General features: G+C 46.5%; 1 protein-coding gene across 3 annotated transcripts in view; it reads right to left on the reverse strand.

Moving 5' to 3' along the window:
- Positions 1-14995, reverse strand: part of ZNF385A (zinc finger protein 385A) — a 165321-nt gene that overhangs the window by 93314 nt on the left and 57012 nt on the right. The window lies entirely within an intron of this gene.

Genomic DNA, 14995 nt, shown 5'->3' on the forward strand with positions numbered 1-14995 from the left:
AAACAACAAAAACCTATGCTGAAACTTCGAAATGGCTATACAAAATAACAGCACGCTGGCTCCAAGAAATAATCATATATTAATATACACACCAATATATATACACATAATATAACTCCTGGACTGTCTAACTATCTAAATAATCTTATAACTATAATATACCAAACAAAACAAAAAAACAGAACATAGAAATTCCACAAGTGGGCTCTATGAGAATCCAACACGTATACAGGAAAACGCTAGTCCCAGCCAGCATAAAAAGAATTCAGTTCAACAGGTAGAGTTGGCCACACAGAGACCAGTTCAATGGCCAACTCTACCTACCCTTTGTTTCTGTTTGGTATATTATAGTTATAAGATTATTCAGGTAGGTAGACAGTCTAGGAGTTACATTATGTGTATATATATTGGTGTGTATATTAATATATGATTATTTCTTGGAGCCAGCGTGCTATTATTTTATATAGCAACCTCCCAGTGGTGGCTGGTGATCTCCGGGGGTTACAACTGATCTCCAGGCAGCAGTTGCCAGCCTCCAGACTGTACATTATATTTGGAATTTATATTATTTGACTTGTGGTTTGAGGGTGTACAACACAGAACAGAATCTGTAACACAGAACACTACCTGTTGGATTAGCTTATTGTATATCTGTTTGGGACTATCACTGTATAAACCGGGATGTGCCATCTGTAAGTTTTCTGTTTCAATTATAAATGTAAACAGTGGAAGTTGTATATAATTTGGAACTGTCCCTGGTGAATTAGCAACCTAAATATGGGTAATTTCATTTAAAGAAATTTGTTATAAATCATTCACAAGTTGTACTCCCAGATAGAAGGTACTACTTGACAGAGGTTTGTTTATTGGACATCTTAGTGCCTTCATTCCGCCTTTAGGACTATTGGTTTAAACCTCCAGGTGGTGGCTGGAGATCTCCTGCTATTACAACCAATCTCCAGGTGGCAGAGATCACTTCCCCTGGAGAAAATGGCCACTTTGGAAGGAGGACTCTATGGCATTCTACCCCATTGAAGTCCCTCCCCTCCCCAAACCTCGCCCTCCTGAGGCTCCACCCCCAACATCTCCAGGAATTTCCCAACCCAGAGCTGGCAACCCTAGTCGAGGAGCTGGGGAGGTCCGAGACCTATGGTTGCCAGGTCCCACTTCACAACCGGTCGGAGGTTTTGGGGGCGGAGCCTGAGGAGGGCGGGGTTTGGGGAGGAGAGGGACTTGGATGCCATAGAGTCCAATTGCCAAAGCAGCCATTTCCTCCAGGGGAACTGATCTCTATCAGCCGGAGATCAGTTGCAATAGCAGGAGATCTCCAGCTACCACCTGGAGGTTGGCAACCCTACCCAGACCACACTGAATGTTATGGCTCTCCTGGGCCAGACAAGAGTTAACTGGGGTGGGGGGATGTTGCAATGTAAACAGTTTCTGCAGCAGCCACAGTAATTAGGCCCTGTGTGTAAATATTTCAAGCTCACACACATCCACACACAAATAACCTACTCAGCATCTAAATCTGCAGGTGGGGTTCGAGGAAGTATGTTGAAACAGCAACTTTCAGATCTCATATTTCAGGTTTAATTCTGTTTCGGATTTGGCCTTTTCTCAGTACTCCAAGCACGCCGATGCACAAATATTGACGAGCGTACAAAATAATTTGGGTTATTTATTTTAAGCAGATTTTGAAGACTTTGTTTTGTCAGGCATGATATCAATTTAACTTGTCATTTGAATAGCTTCTCCAATACTCTGAGTGACACTTGAGATGTGTGGTGGGGGGGGCGTAGAAGTTAGAGGCTAATGCGCCTGAACAATTGTGAACATACGTATTAGAATCATAGACTCATAGAGTTGGAAGGGAACACCAGGGTCATCTAGTCCAACCCCCTACACAATGCAGGAAATTCACCCCCCCACACCTCCCCCCCACACACACCCCATTAACCCCTACTCGATGCCCAGAAGATGACCAAGATGCCCTCCCTCTCATGATCTGCTGGCACACAGATAAGGTTGCCAGCTGTGTCTTGGGAAATTCCTGGAGATTTTGGGGGGAGGCTAGGGAAGGCAACATTTGAGTACAGAAGGAGCGCAGCAGGGATATTATCCCAAAGTCCACCCCCACAAAGCCATTTGCTCCAAGGGAACTGATCTCTGTTGCCTGGAAATCAGTTATAATTCCAGGAGATCTCCAGCCACCTCCTGGAGGTTGGCAACCTACACATAGATCAGCAAATTAGTGTGCATACTGCCAGTAGATCATCATATTTGTTATAAGATTTATTATTACTACTACTACTTCATTTATAGCCCGCCTTTCTCACTGATATTCAAGGTGGTTTGCAAAATATGAAAAACAATCCATTCAGACAGCAAAACCCTATAATTAACAATGCAGTAAGACCAGGATTACAGAACTGGGAAGCAATGCAAGCCAAAACAGTCAAAGGCAACAAAAGCGGTCTGAGGCATGATGTACCATAATGAAGAAAGGCAGAAGACATTGCAGTAAAAAACAAAACCAAAAAAACAACAACACATTTTTATGTCCTTCTTGAAGGAGCGCGGAACAGTATAGATGAGATCATCCTAATGTACTTTTTTTACCATATGATCTTAACATTTTTAGAAATGCTTATTTAACAAATGCATGCGCATTTAGAAACTGGGTTTAAAATCCTGCACATAAGCAACCCGACCTTGTGAGGTAGGTTAAACTGAACACACATGAACACATGAGCCTTATACTGAATCAGGCCTTTGGCCCATCAAAGTCAGCACTATCTACTCAGACCGGCAGCGGCTCTCCAGGGTCTCAGGCTGAGGTCTTTCACATCATCTACTTGCCTAGTCCCTTTACCTGGAGATGCCGACAATTGAACCTGGGACCTTCTGCATGCCAAGCAGATGCTCTACCCCTGGGCCACAGCCCCTCCCTGAGAAACAGTGACATGCACACACATGGTCTTTCAGTGAGCTTCACAGGCCAGCAGGGATCTGAACTTGTTCATGCTGACGTAGGCATGAGAAGCAAGCATGCAGACTTGTCAGTAGAGCAACTGTATAAATATTATACATTTCTGCGCATGAAGAAGTTTCTGAATATGCACTGTGCATGGCCCGCTGCATCTCTAACTGCTGCCAGGACTCAAAAGGGGCTTCTAAAAATCCCAGTCCCCCATTCTGCGCTTGCGGGGGCATGTTTTCTGCACTGTGCCCACCTGATCTCAAGAATCACACGCTGCATTAACCTCGCACAGTGAAGGCAGTCTTTCCCACACTTTGAAATAGCAGTGATTCCTGTCAAAGATACGCGGAGGCTTCTTATAGCAAGCATGCTGAACTGGGCAGCATATATTTGAACCACAGTAAGTCCCAGCTCATGGCAAACAGGTAGACTCATTTGCCATAAACTAGCCCTGCAGTTTTGTCTGAATGTAATACACATCGCAGGCTGTCAGTTCACATATCTGGGAACCAGCGTGGTGAAGTGGATAGAGTATCGGACTAGGATGCGGGAGACAGGCTCAGATTTCTACTCTGCCATGGAAGCTCACTGGGTGACCTTGGCCCAGTCACGCTCCTCCTAGCCTACCTTGCAGGATTGTTGTGAGCAGTGGTTCCCAAAGTGGGCAGTACCACCCCCTGGGGGGCGGTGGGATTATGTAGGGGGACACTAAGAGGCAAGAGGGCAGCAGGGGGGAGCTAGAGGTGGGCCCCTTCGACTGTGGTGTTCACTAATTTACAATAGATCAAGCTATGGCACCATGCTGGCAAATTGGGTGGAAACTATCAGAATTTTTTTCCAGACTTTGAAGAGCTGGTACCACTGGATCAAGTTCATCAGTTTTGTGGAATAAATTCCAACTAAAAAGTTTTAATTTGATTTTGAACAGATGTGCAATTAATCATTACTGTTTTGAAATTTTATTGTTATTATCTTCTTTAGTGAGCCATGCAAACCCCTATTTTGAATAATGCTTTTTACAGGATAGGGTAGAGGGTGCTGGGGTTGAGTTTTGGTACCAAGAGGGCGGTGGTCCAAAAAGTTTGGGAACCACTGTTCGTGAGGATAAAACGGAGGGCAAGAGAATGATGTACGCCGCTCTGGTCCCCCACTGGGGAGAAAGTATAAATGAAATAAAATAAAACATTGCATGGAAGCAAACTTGGGTTTGCATTCATTTGTTCCCTGAAAGGAAGCGGCAACAAGTTGGGCAGAATATGTCCTTTTCTTCACCTCCAGACTGGACTACTGCAACTCGCTCTATGTGGGCCTGCCCTTGAGACTGATCTGGAAATTCCAGCTGTTACAGGATGCCGCAGCGAGGCTTCTTACGGGGACCGCACTGAGGAAGCATATCCAGCCAGTGCTCCGTCAACTGCACTGGCTCCAGCTGGAACACTGGATCAGGTTCAAGGTGATGGTGTTGCCCTTTAAAGCAGGGGTGTCAAACTTAATTGTTATGAGGGCCGGATATGACATAAATGCCACTTGGTCAGGCCGGGCCATGCCTTGCCAGCCCAGATCAAGAATGAGGTGGTGGTGGCTGCCTCGGCTGGCTCGCGGGCCGGATAAGAGCTCTCAAGGGGCCAGATCCGGCCCTCGGGCTTATGTTTGACACCCCTGCTTTGAAGCCTTACATGGTCTGGGACTTTCATACCTACGGGACCACCTCTCCCGGTAAACCCCCCAGAGGCAATTACCTTTGATGAATAACAATCTCTTGGTGTTCCCTGGCCCAAAGAACATTAGGCTGTCCTCAATTGGGGCCAGGGCTTTTTCAGCCCTGGCCCCGGTCTGGTGGAACTCCCTTTCTGGTGAGATCAGGGCCCTGCAGGACTTTAGAGCTTTCCGCAGGGCCTGCAAAATGGAACTGCTCCGCCAACCCTATGGTTAGGACGGCCTTGGTTTTCCATATGCACTGGCCTCCCTATCTTTTCCCCCACCCTCTGCTTGGATTATTACCAACTACTGTGTTAAATTGTGGAACTCCCTGCCCCAAGATGTGGTGATGGCTGCCAACTTGAAAGGCCTTAAGAGGGGAGAGGATATGTTCATGGAGGAGAGGGCTATTCATGTCTATTAGTCGAAATGGATACTAGTCATTTTGCATACCTATTCTCTCCAGGATCAGAGGAGCATGGCTATTATATTAGGTGCTGTGGAACACAGGCAGGACAATGCTGCTGCCTTGTCTTGTTTGTGGGCTTCCAAAGGCACGTGGTTGGCCACTCTGTGAACAGACTGATAGGCCATGGTCTAATCCAGCATGCCCTTTCTTATGTTCTTATGGCTCGGGCTATCCACAGGCCTTGCTGCAGCCCTATCTTCTACAATGAGCGCCACTGCGTTAACTTGTAGATTTTATTATGACCATTGGATGTCAATGAATACATGAAGTTGCCTTCTACTGAATCAGACCCTTGGTCCATCAAAGTCAGCATTGTCTGCTCAGACCAGCAGTGGCTCTCCAGGGTCTCAGGCAGAGGTCTTTCACATCACCTACTTGCCTAGTCCTTTTAACTGGAGATGCCCCTAATGGGGCTGGAAACTATTATTTTTATTTTAAGTTGTGATTTTATGATGTTTTATTGTATTTATAATTATTGCATGGATTATTGTTGTGAGCCACCCTGCGCCTGGCCTTGGCTGGGGAGCAAGGGCGGATATAAAACCAAATAAATACACAAACAAACTATTCCACCCTAGGATACTGAATATCCACGGGAACGACACAGAGGGTCTTGGGTATCTGCTGTGTGTACATTTATCCCCTGAAAAGCCACTTTGCTCGATCCCCATTTTCTTGTGCGACAACTGGTGCTGAAAAGTTCAGTGCCTATCATTTAGCCTATCATTTAGAGCAGGGGTGTCAAACATAAGGCCCGAGGGCGGGATCCAGCACATTGAGATCTCTTATCTGGCTGGCGAGACAGCCCCCCCCCCCCCACACACACACACACTCTTGATCTGGGCTGACAAAGCATGGCCTGGACTGACAAAATGGCATTATGTCATATCCAGCCCTCATCACAATTTGAGTTGGACACCCCTGATTTAGACTCTGGGCACAGGAGGAAAACAAAAAGCACTGAAAGTGACAGTGAAATTGACAAAAAACGTTTTCAGCTTTTCTGAACTCCAAAACTAGTTTCTTTCACAGCATTTCAGGGCAGCCTCACCCATAAAGATCAAAGTACCAACTTTTCACCCTGACTTGGATGGCCCAGGCTAGCCTGATCTCTCGTCAGATCTCAGAAGCTAAGCAGGGTCAGCCCTGGTTAGTATTTGGATGGGAGACCACCAAGGAATACCAGGGTTGCTGTGCAGAGGAAGGCACTGGCAAACCAACTCTGTTAGTCTCTTGCCATGAAAACCCCAAAAAGGGGTCGCCATAAGTCAGCTGCGACTTGACGGCACTTTACACACACACACCAAAAAACACCCTGAACCTATTTTTTCTTTTCTTTTGAGAAGCATGTGCAAAAGTTTGTACATCCACCCACTGATAATTTCCTCAACGGGGAGGGGAGGCTCTAAGTCTGACAGAATTCAACGGAAGGAGAGTCTGGGACACTTGTCTGCACAAGTAGAAAGATTTATCAGATTCTTTCTGTCTCAACCTTTCTCTAACCGTGCAGTCCACAAGGGGAGGGGGGCGAAGCTCCATAGGAGTCAGCGTGACCCCGCGCCGGCATCTGTGCCACTTTATCAAAGTGGCACGGGCGCTGGCATGGGGGCAAACACGCTGGCGCCGGAGAGCAACAGAGCTGTGCCAGGCCTCCGCTGAGCTGCCACGCCGGCAGCGAAATCCGGGAAGGGAAAGCCCACACCAGCGTTGGGGGGGGGGTCATTCCTGGGGCATTTCATGGGGCAGGGCTGACAGTAGTCAGCTTCCAAACCCCTTTCACCTGGGGAACGCCCCTTCACACTGCAGCATTGCTATTTTGCTGGCGTAGCCCTGTGTAACACCATGGAGGAGTTTCATAGTTTCCCCCCAAAAAAATTCTTCCCTGTTTAATTTTTATTTTGCGGTGTTTCTATCCCCCCGCCAGGAATGGGCTGCCTGAAGCTTAACGAGGCAATGCATGCAGTCTCCTCCCATTTTTATCCTCACAACAGCCCTACGAGGTAGGCTGGGCTGAGATACAGCCCAAAGTCACCCAGGGAGCCTAACCACGTGATATGTTTCTCCCAGATACATCCTCAGCTCCAGTTGACTCATGTGGCCTGGGAGTTCCATGCTTGGAATTTGATTCCACGCCCCACCGGGATCAGAACCAGGGCATGTGGGGAAAGGAGGGTTACCCCCACCCTCGGCTGCATGACGTTTTCCTAGTTGAAATGACCTCAGGGAGTCACTTAATGTACCACTAGGGAAACTTAATGTTTATTGATTAACTACATGTTACATTTCCTCAATTAGGCAAACAGTGGCCTCCAAGGCCCTTTTATGATACATGTGGGGGGGGTGCTTAACCCCCTCTTAAGAACATAAGAAAGGCCCTGCTGGATCAGACCAAGGCCCATCAAGTCCAGCAGTCTGTTCACACAGTGGCCAACCAGGGGCCTCTAGGAAGCCCCCAACCAAGACGACTGCAGCAGCACCATCCTGCCTGTGTTCCACCGCACCCAAAACAATAGGCATGCTCCTCTGATACTAGAGAGAATAGGTATGCATCATGACTAGTATCCATTTTAACTAATAGCCATGAATACCCCTTTCCTCCATGAATCTGTCCCCTCTTAAAGCCTTCCAAGTTGGCAGCCATCACCACATCCTGGGGCAGGGAGTTCCAGAATTTAACTATGTGTTGTGTGAAAAAATACTTCCTTTTATCTGTTTTGAATCTCTCACCTTCCAGCTTCAACAGATAACCCCGTGTTCTAGTATTATGGGAGAGGGAGAAAAACTTCTCCACTCTCTCCAAACCATGCATAATTTTATAGACCTCTATCATGTCTCCCCTTAGCCGCTCTTTCTGCGCACCAGTCACAAAACCAGGTGCCTGCAGATCTGGGAATCAAGTTCCAAGAAGGCAACTCCCAGATCACATTTGTTGACTGAACACAGGGACATACCTTGGAAAATTATATCACACAGTTAGGTTCTCAGGGAGAATCTGAAAGGTCTCCCATTTCCTAGTCTGATACTCTCTAAGCACTACTATTACTGTGGCTCCACATGTCAGAAATCAAATCTGGAGGATTACTGCAGTATCTCTAGTTATAATCAAACTTGGCTCCCTAATATAACTACATATCATGACTGTCCATGTCCAAATTTTCAATCAAATGAATGGCCTGAGGGAAGCCGATTGACCCTGCTTGCCTCGAGGGGGGAAAACGGTCACTGGAAATGGTACAGTAATCTACGGTGGCCAGGAGTATTCTTTGCAACCTAACTGTATAGATAAGAATTCCTAGAAAGATTAATGCAAGATGGCATGTTCACCCCAATCTTGGGATCTGCTTCCCCTAAAACTCAGATCAGTGATGAAGGAAAGAAATTAGGAAAAACCATACATGTAGTGCCACACAAACAGAAATGCACTCACTGGCCCATGTCTTTTGAACTACCTTCGCAAACAAGGCCAAAGTAATCCCTTGGTAGGAGGGGAATCTGAGCCAGCATGGTGTAATGGTTAAGGTGTCAGACTAGGACCTGAGAAACCCAGGTTCAAATCCCCACTCAAGCCATTGAAGCTCACTGGGTGACCTTGGGCCAGTCACACACTCTCAGCCCCGACCCTGGGTAGTATTTGGATGAGAGACCTCCAAGGAATACCAGGGTCATGATGTGGAGGCAGACAATGGCAAACCACCTCTGAACCTCTCTTGCCTTGAAAACCCTACGAGGTTGCCCTAAGTCAGCTGTGGTTGTCCTGCCCTTCCTCTGAGGAGGTCAGGGCATTGTACAGGGTCCTCTCCTCCTCCATCTTATCCTCACAGCAACCCTGAAAGGTAGGTTAGGCTGATGGGGGTGAGGTGGAATCTGAACCCAAGTTTCCTTGGTACTAGTCTAACCGCTACACTGCATTGGCTTTCAGCATGAACTGATTATGGTGCTGCGAAGGGATTATGGTGCTGGGGAGGGGCCAAGGCTCAGTGGTAGAGCATCTGCTTGGCACGCAGAAGGTCCCAGGTTCAATCCCCGGCATCTCCAATTAAAGGGACTAGGCAGGGAGGTGATGTGAAAGACCCCTGCCTGAGACCCTGGAGAGCCGCTGCCGGTCTGAGTAGACAATACTGACTTTGATGGACCAAGGGCCTGATTCAGTATAAGGCAGCTTCATGTGTTCATGTGATCACAAGAGGATTGATCCTGCCGTGTAATCTCTGAAACTTATTGGGTGCAGCTTCCTGAGAAACTCAGCTTCCGTCATTTAATAAGGCAAGCGTCTAGTCCTTATGACCAAGAATATATGCTTGGAAGTGTGTGAAGAATACTCTGCTGAAGTATCAGAAGCGGGGGTAGGGGGAAGTATGATTTTCAATGATTGAGGCAGAGCCAGGCACAACTGCTTGCACCTCCCCACTATTAGCAAAACCACAAATCATGCAGAATAGTAAGGGGGGGGGGGAATGCAGAATGAGCTATGCCAAAGAAAGAAATTATGCAAACATCTATGTTTGCATAATTTATTTAGGTTGCGGGATTAAGCCTTTCTGTGTAAATTCAGATTATACTTTTTAAAAGGGTTGTTGTTTTTTCTAAAGGTCAGATTGCACACAGCCGTGGACATACGTTCACATCAATGTGCGGAGATGCCAGCGCAGCACGTTTATGCAAATCAAGCTGACGAGCGTCAGGGTGCAAGCAGCCTGATGAATAGCCATGATTAAATCAACTAAAGCTTAAAATGCAGGCGGAAATTTGCAACTTCCACCCTGATCAATCAGTGGGCCTGACAACAAGAAAACCTGGAACTCCCGAAGGGCTCCTGTCTATGGGAGACATATAGTAACGTGAGCTCCGTCCATACTGAAGTAGACTTAACAAAAAGCCGAACTTCAAGAACCAGACTTTGTTTTGTTCTCCCCTTCTGGCTTCCGTCAAAAGCAGCAGATAGCTTGAGCGTACTGTACATTGTTACACAAAGAAGAAAAACCGAGAACCTCCAAAAGGCATCCTGATAGAAGCTTTACAAGATCTAAACGTATTTAAATGCAAGCAATTAATTGATTGATGGCTTAAAAGCCGGACAGTTAATCAATTAAAAAAAACTTACATTGGTTAACTGCCTGAGCTTGCATACAGTACATCGCTTTGCACAAAGTTTAAGCACAAAGTAGATTCTTAATGCAATGGTTGGGCTTGATGAAATTATACCAGTTTCCCAATGTCTAGTTCAAAGTCCCTTAGCAGGTGGTTTCAGTGTGGTCATCCAACTTCCCTCCAAGCGAAAAAATTAACTCCAGGTTACTGAATGCTTGGAGGGAAACTGGATGACCACACTAAAACCATGTTTCACCAAATATGTTGTCAGAATGCTTCTTAACCAAAGTCCATAGTGCTGGGTAACAACCAGAAATTTCCTTCTATAACCAAAACTCTTGGAACATTTTTTTAAATTTTGGCTTCAGATGAATGTCATTTTGGAGCTCGGCTAGTTCCTCCTCCACTACCCCAACTCCCTCAGTATTTGAAAAAGTATTTATCACCCAATCTGGAATTTCCATCTAAAGAAGATCCTCAAATCACTCAGACATATCTTCATGCAGGATTATCAAAATGCTCACAAAACTCCCCCCCCTTGCAGATCATCATCTTGTATCCCACCTTTCTCTTCTAGTTCAGACGGGCTCAGAAATTGGCATCTCTTGCGACGGCCTATACTGCGTTTGAATAGAGCTAACTTTGAAATAAACTTCACTTGTTTATGCATGGGAGTTTTAACTGAGGTTCATTGCTTGCTGGAACGACACTTTCCTGTTGGGAATCTATGCACCAGCAGTCTCCCAGCTCAAATCAAGTCTCCGCCCTTTTAAATGCTGCTTTGTAAATGGCTAACTTTGCAGAGCTTACTGTGAGAGAACCCCCCTCCCAAACTTAAGAACAAAAAACAAAAAAATGAAGCAATCTGAAAGTGGGGGGGAACCAAGCCTTGGTTTTAAAAAGCCTTTCTTCTGCTCAGAAAGAGCTCCAAGGAAACAGGAAGCATTTGAATCCCCACCTCTTTACATGCTGCTTTGTAATTGGCTGTGAGAGAAACTAAGCTTGCATGTCCCGTGCTTTGCCTTATGCATGGGGATTTCACCTGGGCTGAACTCAGGGGAGAGGGAAGAACCAGGTTAACAGAGGAACAGGAAGGCCCAGGATTTGTGAGGGCTGGCAGCGAGGTCATCTCTAATGGACGGAAAACTCAGGCATAACTCCAAGGAACAACCATGACAGACAGGGGGCAAATATGTGAAAGTACCCATGCATAAACAACCTTAGAGATGGCAGATTTGGCCTTAATAAGAATGACCTCGTTTCCTTGCAACTGCAAATTCATTCCATTGGACTTTACAAATAGTTCTGATAAATAAGCAATACTAAATAAGCGTAAGATGATGATAGATAGATAGATAGATAGATAGATAGATAGATAGATAGATAGATAGATAGATAGATAAACAACTTGAGATGGGAACCTGAGACATTTAGTTTAGCATAACTAATGGTATGGTCTCTTTATTTTTCATAATTAGATTTGAATTTTACATAATTAAATTTCACTTTGTAGTACATGCCCTATACTACCTGCAATTTATGGCCTCTTGACCCTGTGCTATTTTTCATACCCCCACATAAAACATCTACCTCCACTCACTGCATCTGAAGAAGTGGACTTTGTCAACAGAGGCTTATGCTGGAATAAAATTCTGTTTGTCTTTTTAAAGGTAGGAGAAAAAATCCGCTTGTTTTTCTCGTTGCAAGAGACCAACACAGCTACTCCTCCCTCTGGAATCTAGAGATGTGTGCCTTTTCCCTCCTTCATGACCTTGGCAGAAAAAAATGGAGATTTTCAGCGTTCGCTTTCTAAGAACATGCTAAATTTCCAACCCACATGGCTGTTGTGAACATGCAGGCAACTGGTTTTTGTGGCAACAGCCATGCCTTAAAAAGAAAAGTGGATTCCTGAGCTTCTGGGTCACGTTGCGTTGCTTTTCTGCTTTGGCAGGACTTCTCTGTTTGGTCAGGAAGGCTGGAGGATTTTCAACGAGCTGAAGGCAGCCTGAAGGAGTGATCTCCATTTGTGGCGCTATAATCCCACTTTTGCCTTTGATAAACAGGTTCGGCAGGCTTGTTTGAAAAGCCTACAAACCTTGTTTGTCCAGAGGTGGGACAGTGGAACAAAAAGAATAAGTGTTTACACCAGGGGAAGTGAATCACCATTTATCACTTGGTTGTCCCCAGCATGAATGCACCAGCTTTAGCCCCTACTCAGCTGCACCTGCACGGTAGTAGCTAGTTGCTGTGATACACACACTGCTACATAAGCTGCAGGTGGTGCTAGGGAATACAATATGGTAAAAAAGGTAAAGGTAGTCCCCTGTGAAAACAGCGGGTCCACTGTTACAGCCCCGACATGGAGGTTTCCACAAAAACCCCTTCCAAGCAGCAGGCCCTCGCCCCACATGGAATCTGTACCATTTATAAGCCACATATCGCATGTACTGGAAGGCAGTGTCAATATTCTCCAAGAGATCAGGGACCACAGTCGACATGCACAGTGCCTTGCAAACGGCTCCTGAAAAGCCATTACAGAAGAAACTCTCAGCAGCCTCCCCACAGAGGCTAATTCTGATTCCAAATTAAATTGGTCACTGATGAGGCTGAACCAGCCAGGGAGATTACAGGCCCCACAGCTCTGGCACCGTCTTCACTGAGAAGGGTGCAGTCCCAATGCAGTCTTATTGGCACTTCTGTCATTCAAGCGGATTGATTGCTACTCTTTCTAAGTCGAGAGATAGAGGGCTGTCAGTACAGAGATGAAAGGACAGGATGATGCCACTCTGCGCACTGAAAGAAAACCAGGCATTGCCAGCAGTCGATTCAATGCCAAACATTGTGGAACAACCTGATCCAGGATGTGGTGATGGCTGCCAACTTGAAAGGCTTTAAGAGGGGAGTGGACATGTTCATGGTGGAGAGGGCTATCCATGGCTACTAGTCCCAATGGATACTAGTCATGATGCACACCCATTCTCTCTAGTATCAGAGGAGCATGCCTATTATATTAGGTGCTGTTGAACGCAGGCAGGACAATGCTGCAGCCGTCTTGCTTGTGGGCTTCCTAGAGCCACCTGGTTGGCCACTGTGTGAATGGGCTGCTGGACTTGATGGACCTTGGTCTGATCCTGCATGACCTTTCTTATGTTCTTATGATAGGGCTATCCATGGCTACCAGTCAAAATGGATACTAGTCATGATGCATACCTATTCTTTCCAGGACCAGAGGAGCATGCCTATTATATTAGGTGCTGTGGAAGACAGGCAGGATGGTGCTGCTGCAGTCGTCTTGTTTGGGGGCTTCCTAGAGGCACCTGGTTGGCCACTGTGTGAACAGACGGCTGGACTTGATGGGCCTTGGTCTGATCAGCATGGCTTTTCTTATTTTTAGTTCTTTTTTGAGGTTTGGCTTTTGTGTCTCTGTGTGTGTGTGTTGTGGTTGCAAACGTGGGCCCCCACCCACATTCTGTTCTGCCCTCTCTCTTCCCAGACAACCCACCAGTCATTATTATCAGTCTGATCCAGCACGGCTTTTCTTATGTTCTTAACATTCAGGCAATGCGTGACTCAATGCATCTCTCCCTCCCCTTATGGCCTTTAGCACAACAACAGGGCAGAGGTGTGATGCAAGCAGAAGTAAGAAACCACACCCAGGGATCGGTTTCAAAACTGGTTTTCATTGATGCTGCTCGGCTCTTACCAGAGCCACCTGGAAAGAGCAAACTTAACCAAATGGGACCCTCTTTTCCTGAGCGTGTTGTTCACCCCTAATAGCAATTTGCATACAGGACCAAGGAGGGCCAAAGAAGATAGCCATCTTCAAGTACTTGAAGGGCTGTCATATAGAGGAAGAGTTGTTTTCTGTTGCTCCAGAAGGTCGGACCAGAACCAATGGGTTGAAATTCAATCCAAAGAGTTTTCATCTAGCCATTAGGAAGAATTTTCTAACAGTTAGAGCAGTTCCTCAGTGGAACAGGCTTCCTCGGGTGATGGTAAGCTCTCCTTCCCTGGAGGTTTTTAAGAAGAGGCTAGATGGCCATCTGTCAGCAATGCTGATTCGATGACCTTAGGCAGATCATGAGAGGGAGGGCACCTTGGCCATCTTCTGGGCATGGAACAGGGGTCACTGGGGGTGTGGGGTGGGGGAGGTAGTTGTGAATTGCCTGCATTGTGCAGGAGGTTGGACTAGATGACCCTGGTGGTCCCTTCCAACTCTATGATTCTATGATTCTAGGGGATGTGCCTGTTTGAAAAGGTGCCTCAGTTGCCTTGTGCTTGCCTCTCCGTTCCTGCTAGGTGGTGGTGAGGGGGTTAGAGACCAAAATGGGCTGCTTTGAAGGTTCTGTGTCCTTGCTGTGCCCGGACTATCCCTGGCACCGTTGCTGCAAAGGACTAGGATGGCGCAAGGGCTTAAAGCAGCTTAACATCCACTTTTACCAACGGCTCAGTGGCAAGATTCCAGAATGGGAGCCAGATGATCGCTCCAGAAGCCTGCAGAGGTAATGAGGCCCCTTCTCGGTTTCAAATCACAAGTGAGCGCACACGCATGGCAGAGGCCAAATACACCCTCGAACACACATCAAGCTGCCTTATTCCGTGTGAGACCCTTGAGCCTATCAAGCTCAGTCCTGTCAACTCTGACCAGCAGAGGCTCTCAAGGGGCTGGTCTTGTTGATCGCCACGTTATTTCTATGTTTTTGGCCTTTTAAAGGTACTTTGGCTATTACCGATCCACAGCTCCTTCTCTTGACAATGAA

This window comes from Euleptes europaea, chromosome 1 (assembly GCF_029931775.1).
Source record: "Euleptes europaea isolate rEulEur1 chromosome 1, rEulEur1.hap1, whole genome shotgun sequence".
Classification (NCBI taxonomy): Eukaryota; Metazoa; Chordata; class Lepidosauria; order Squamata; family Sphaerodactylidae; genus Euleptes; species Euleptes europaea.